Here is a 6,405-nt window from a genome sequence, read left to right on the forward strand (position 1 = left end):
GAAGTCTCGCCCTCTCTCTCTCCACGCTCTTTACTGAAGTCTCGCCCTCTCTCTCTCCGCGCTCTTTATTGAAGTCTCGCCCTCTCTCTCTCTGCGCTCTTTACTGAAGTCTCGCCCTCTCTCTCTACGCACTCCTTATTGAAGGCCCGCCCTCTCTCTCTCCGCACTCTTTATTGATGTCTTATCGTCTCTCTCTCCGCACTCTTAATTGAAGTCTCGCCCTCTCTCTCTCTGCACTCTTTATTGAAGTCTCGCCCTCTCTCTCTCCACGCTCTTTACTGAAGTCTCGCCCTCTTTCTCTCCACGCGCTTCTTACTGAAGTCTCACCCTCTCTCTCTCCGCTCTCTTTACTGAAGTCTCACCCTCGCTCTCTCCGCACTCTTTATTGAAGACTCGCCCTCTCTCTCTCTCCGCGCTCTTTACTGAAGTCTCACCCTCTCTCTCTCCAAGCTCTTTATTGAAGTCTTATCCTCTCTCTCTCCGCACTCTTTATTGAAGTCCGCTCTCTCTCTCCACGCTCTTTACTGAAGTCTCGCCCTCTCTCTCTCCGCACTCTTTATTGAAGTCTCGTCCTCTCTCTCTCCACGCTCTTTACTGAAATCTCGCCCTCTCTCTCTCTGCACACTTTATTGAAGTCTCACCCTCTCTCTCTTCACGCTCTTTACTGAAGTCTCACCCTCTCTCTCTCCGCACTCTTTATTGAAGTCTCACCCTCTCTCTCTCCGCACTCTTTATTGAAGTCTCGCCCTCTCTCTCACCGCTCTCTTTACTGAAGTCTCACCCTCTCTCTCTCCGCACTCTTTATTGAAGTCTCGCCCTCTCTCTCTGCAGTCTTTATTGAACTCTCGCCCTCTCTCTCTCCACGCTCTTTACTCAGTCTCGCCCTCTCTTTCTCCGCTCTCTTTACTGAAGTTTCGCCCTCTCTCCTCCTCACTCTTTATTGAAGTCTCGCCCTCTCTCTCTCCGCACTCTTTATTGAACTCTCGCCCTCTCTCTCTCCACGCTCTTTACTGAAGTCCCGCCCTATCTCTCTGCAGTCTTCATTGAACTCTCGCCCTCTCTCTCTCCACGCTCTTTACTAAGTCTCGCCCTCTCTCTCTCCACGCTCTTTACTGAAGTCTCGCCCTCTCTCTCTCCGCACTCTTTATTGATGTCTTATCCTCTCTCTCTCCGCACTCTTATTGAAGCATCGCCCTCTCTCTCTCCGCACTCTTTATTGAAGTCTCGCCCTCTCTCTCTCCACGCTCTTTACTGAAGTCTCGCCCTCTCTCTCTCCGCACTCTTTATTGAAGTCTCACCCTCTCTCGCTCCAAGCTCCTTATTGAAGTCTTATCCTCTCTCACTCCGCACTCTTTATTGAAGTCTCGCCCTCTCTCTCCGCACTCTTTATTGAAGTCTCCTCCTCTCTCTCTCCACGCTCTTTACTGAAGTCTCGCCCTCTCTCTCTCCGCATTCTTTATTGAAGTCTCGCCCTCTCTCTCTCCACGCTCTTTACTGAAGTCTCGCCCTCTCTCTCTCTGCACTCTTTACTGAAGTCTCGCCCTCTCTCTCTCCAAGCTCTTTACTTAAGTCTCGCCCTCTCTCTCTCCACGCTCTTTACTGAAGTCTCGCCCTCTCTCTCTCCGCGCTATTTATTGAAGTCTCGCCCTCTCTCTCTCCACGCTCTTTACTGAAGTCTCGCCCTCTCTCTCTCCGCACTCTTTATTGAAGTCCCGCCCTCTCTCTCTCCACGCTCTTTACTGAAGTCGCGCCCTCTCTCTCTCCGCACTCTTTATTGAAGTCTCACCCTCTCTCTCTCCACGCTCTTTACTGAAGTCTCGCCCTCTCTCTCACCGCTCTCTATACTGAAGTCTCACCCTCTCTCTCTCCGCACTCTTTATTGAAGTCTCGCCCTCTCGCTCTCTCCGTGCTCTTTATTGAACTATCGCCCTCTCTCTCTCCACGCTCTTTACTGAAGTCTCTCTCTCTCTCTCCCCGCGCTCTTTATTGAACTCTCGCCCTCTCTCTCTCCGCGCTCTTTACTGAAGTCTCACCCTCTCTCGCTCCAAGCTCCTTATTGAAGTCTTATTCTCTCTCACTCCGCACTCTTTATTGAAGTCTCGCCCTCTCTCTCTCCGCACACTTTATTGATGTCTTATCCTCTCTCTCTCCGCACTCTTTATTGAAGTCTCGCCCTCTCTCTCTCAGCACTCTTTATTGAAGTCTCGCCCTCTCTCTCTCCACGTTCTTTACTGAAGTCTCGCCCTCTCTCTCTCCGCACTCTTTATTGAAGTCTCACCCTCTCTCTCTCCACGCTCTTTACTGAAGTCTCGCCCTCTTTCTCTCCACGCGCTTCTTACTGAAGTCTCGCCCTCTCTCTCACCGCTCTCCTTACTGAAGTCTCACCCTCTCTCTCTCCGCACTCTTTATTGAAGTCTCGCCCTCTCGCTCTCTCCGTGCTCTTTATTGAACTATCGCCCTCTCTCTCTCCACGCTCTTTACTGAAGTCTCGCCCTCTCTCTCCACGCGCTCTTTATTGAACTCTCGCCCTCTCTCTCTCCGCGCTCTTTACTGAAGTCTCACCCTCTCTCTCTCCAAGCTCTTTATTGAAGTCTTATCCTCTCTCTCTCTCCGCACTCTTTATTGAAGTCGCGCCCTCTCTCTTCGCACTCTTTATTGAAGTCTCACCCTCTCTCTCTTCACGCCCTTTAATGAAGTCTCGCCCTCTTTCTCTCCACGCGCTTCTTACTGAAGTCTCGCCCTCTCTCTCTCCACACTCTTTACTGAAGTCTCACCCTCTCTCTCTCCGCACTCTTTATTGAAGTCTCGCCCTCTCTCTCTCTCCGTGCTCTTTATTGAACTCTCGCCCTCTCTCTCTCCACGCTCTTTACTGAAGTCTCGCCCTCTTTCTCTCCACGCGCTTCTTACTGAAGTCTCACCCTCTCTCTCTCCGCTCTCTTTACTGAAGTCTCACCCTCGCTCTCTCCGCACTCTTTATTGAAGTCTCGCCCTCTCTCTCTCTCCGCGCTCTTTACTGAAGTCTCACCCTCTCTCTCTCCAAGCTCTTTATTGAAGTCTTATCCTCTCTCTCTCCGCACTCTTTATTGAAGTCCGCTCTCTCTCTCCACGCTCTTTACTGAAGTCTCGCCCTCTCTCTCTCCGCACTCTTTATTGAAGTCTCGTCCTCTCTCTCTCCACGCTCTTTACTGAAATCTCGCCCTCTCTCTCTCTGCACACTTTATTGAAGTCTCACCCTCTCTCTCTTCACGCTCTTTACTGAAGTCTCACCCTCTCTCTCTCCGCACTCTTTATTGAAGTCTCACCCTCTCTCTCTCCGCACTCTTTATTGAAGTCTCGCCCTCTCTCTCACCGCTCTCTTTACTGAAGTCTCACCCTCTCTCTCTCCGCACTCTTTATTGAAGTCTCGCCCTCTCTCTCTGCAGTCTTTATTGAACTCTCGCCCTCTCTCTCTCCACGCTCTTTACTAAGTCTCGCCCTCTCTCTCTCCGCTCTCTTTACTGAAGTTTCGCCCTCTCTCCTCCTCACTCTTTATTGAAGTCTCGCCCTCTCTCTCTCCGCACTCTTTATTGAACTCTCGCCCTCTCTCTCTCCACGCTCTTTACTGAAGTCCCGCCCTATCTCTCTGCAGTCTTCATTGAACTCTCGCCCTCTCTCTCTCCACGCTCTTTACTAAGTCTCGCCCTCTCTCTCTCCACGCTCTTTACTGAAGTCTCGCCCTCTCTCTCTCCGCACTCTTTATTGATGTCTTATCCTCTCTCTCTCCGCACTCTTATTGAAGCATCGCCCTCTCTCTCTCCGCACTCTTTATTGAAGTCTCGCCCTCTCTCTCTCCACGCTCTTTACTGAAGTCTCGCCCTCTCTCTCTCCGCACTCTTTATTGAAGTCTCACCCTCTCTCGCTCCAAGCTCCTTATTGAAGTCTTATCCTCTCTCACTCCGCACTCTTTATTGAAGTCTCGCCCTCTCTCTCCGCACTCTTTATTGAAGTCTCCTCCTCTCTCTCTCCACGCTCTTTACTGAAGTCTCGCCCTCTCTCTCTCCGCATTCTTTATTGAAGTCTCGCCCTCTCTCTCTCCACGCTCTTTACTGAAGTCTCGCCCTCTCTCTCTCTGCACTCTTTACTGAAGTCTCGCCCTCTCTCTCTCCAAGCTCTTTACTTAAGTCTCGCCCTCTCTCTCTCCACGCTCTTTACTGAAGTCTCGCCCTCTCTCTCTCCGCGCTATTTATTGAAGTCTCGCCCTCTCTCTCTCCACGCTCTTTACTGAAGTCTCGCCCTCTCTCTCTCCGCACTCTTTATTGAAGTCCCGCCCTCTCTCTCTCCACGCTCTTTACTGAAGTCGCGCCCTCTCTCTCTCCGCACTCTTTATTGAAGTCTCACCCTCTCTCTCTCCACGCTCTTTACTGAAGTCTCGCCCTCTCTCTCACCGCTCTCTTTACTGAAGTCTCACCCTCTCTCTCTCCGCACTCTTTATTGAAGTCTCGCCCTCTCGCTCTCTCCGTGCTCTTTATTGAACTATCGCCCTCTCTCTCTCCACGCTCTTTACTGAAGTCTCTCTCTCTCTCTCCCCGCGCTCTTTATTGAACTCTCGCCCTCTCTCTCTCCGCGCTCTTTACTGAAGTCTCACCCTCTCTCGCTCCAAGCTCCTTATTGAAGTCTTATTCTCTCTCACTCCGCACTCTTTATTGAAGTCTCGCCCTCTCTCTCTCCGCACACTTTATTGATGTCTTATCCTCTCTCTCTCCGCACTCTTTATTGAAGTCTCGCCCTCTCTCTCTCAGCACTCTTTATTGAAGTCTCGCCCTCTCTCTCTCCACGTTCTTTACTGAAGTCTCGCCCTCTCTCTCTCCGCACTCTTTATTGAAGTCTCACCCTCTCTCTCTCCACGCTCTTTACTGAAGTCTCGCCCTCTTTCTCTCCACGCGCTTCTTACTGAAGTCTCGCCCTCTCTCTCACCGCTCTCCTTACTGAAGTCTCACCCTCTCTCTCTCCGCACTCTTTATTGAAGTCTCGCCCTCTCGCTCTCTCCGTGCTCTTTATTGAACTATCGCCCTCTCTCTCTCCACGCTCTTTACTGAAGTCTCGCCCTCTCTCTCCACGCGCTCTTTATTGAACTCTCGCCCTCTCTCTCTCCGCGCTCTTTACTGAAGTCTCACCCTCTCTCTCTCCAAGCTCTTTATTGAAGTCTTATCCTCTCTCTCTCCGCACTCTTTATTGAAGTCGCGCCCTCTCTCTTCGCACTCTTTATTGAAGTCTCACCCTCTCTCTCTTCACGCCCTTTAATGAAGTCTCGCCCTCTTTCTCTCCACGCGCTTCTTACTGAAGTCTCGCCCTCTCTCTCTCCACACTCTTTACTGAAGTCTCACCCTCTCTCTCTCCGCACTCTTTATTGAAGTCTCGCCCTCTCTCTCTCTCCGTGCTCTTTATTGAACTCTCGCCCTCTCTCTTTCCACGCTCTTTACTGAAGTCTCGCCCTCTCTCTCTCCGCGCTCTTTATTGAACTCGCGCCCTCTCTCTCTCCGCGCTCTTTCCTGAAATTTCGCCCTCTCTCCTCCTCACTCTTTATTGAAGTCCCGCCCTCTCTCTCTCCGCACTCTTTATTGAGCTCTCGCCCTCTCTCTCTCCACGCTCTTTACTGAAGTCCCGCCCTCTCTCTCCGCACTCTTTATTGAAGTCTCACCCTCTCTCTCTTCACTCCCTTTAATGAAGTATCACCCTCTTTCTCTCCACGCGCTTCTTACTGAAGTCTCGCCCTCTCTCTCTCCACACTCTTTACTGAAGTCTCACCCTCTCTCTCTCCGCACTCTTTATTGAAGTCTCGCCCTTTCTCTCTCTCCGTGCTCTTTATTGAACTCTCGCCCTCTCTCTCTCCACGCTCTTTACTGAAGTCTCGCCCTCTCTCTCTCCGCGCTCTTTATTGAACGCGCGCCCTCTCACTCTCCGCGCTCTTTCCTGAAGTTTCGCCCTCTCTCCTCCTCACTCTTTATTGAAGTCCCGCCCTCTCTCTCTCCGCACTCTTTATTGAGCTCTCGCCCTCTCTCTCTCCACGCTCTTTACTGAAGTCCCGCCCTCTCTCTCCGCACTCTTTATTGAACTCTCGCCCTCTATCTCTCCACGCTCTTCACTAAGTCTCGCCCTCGCTCTCTCCGCACTCTTTATTGAACTCTCGCCCTCTCTCTCTCTACGCTCTTTACTGAAGTCTCGCCCTCTCTCTCTCTACGCTCTTTACTGAAGTCTCGCCCTCTCTCTCTCCACGCTCTTTACTGAAGTCTCGCCCTCTCTCTCTCCGCACTCTTTATTGATGTCTTATACTCTCTCTCTCCGCACTCTTTATTGAAGCATCGCCCTCTCTCTCTCCGCACTCTTTATTGAAGTCTCGCCCTCTCTCTCTCCACGCTCTTTACTGAA

This window comes from Scyliorhinus torazame, chromosome 9 (assembly GCF_047496885.1).
Source record: "Scyliorhinus torazame isolate Kashiwa2021f chromosome 9, sScyTor2.1, whole genome shotgun sequence".
NCBI classification, from domain to species: domain Eukaryota; kingdom Metazoa; phylum Chordata; class Chondrichthyes; order Carcharhiniformes; family Scyliorhinidae; genus Scyliorhinus; species Scyliorhinus torazame.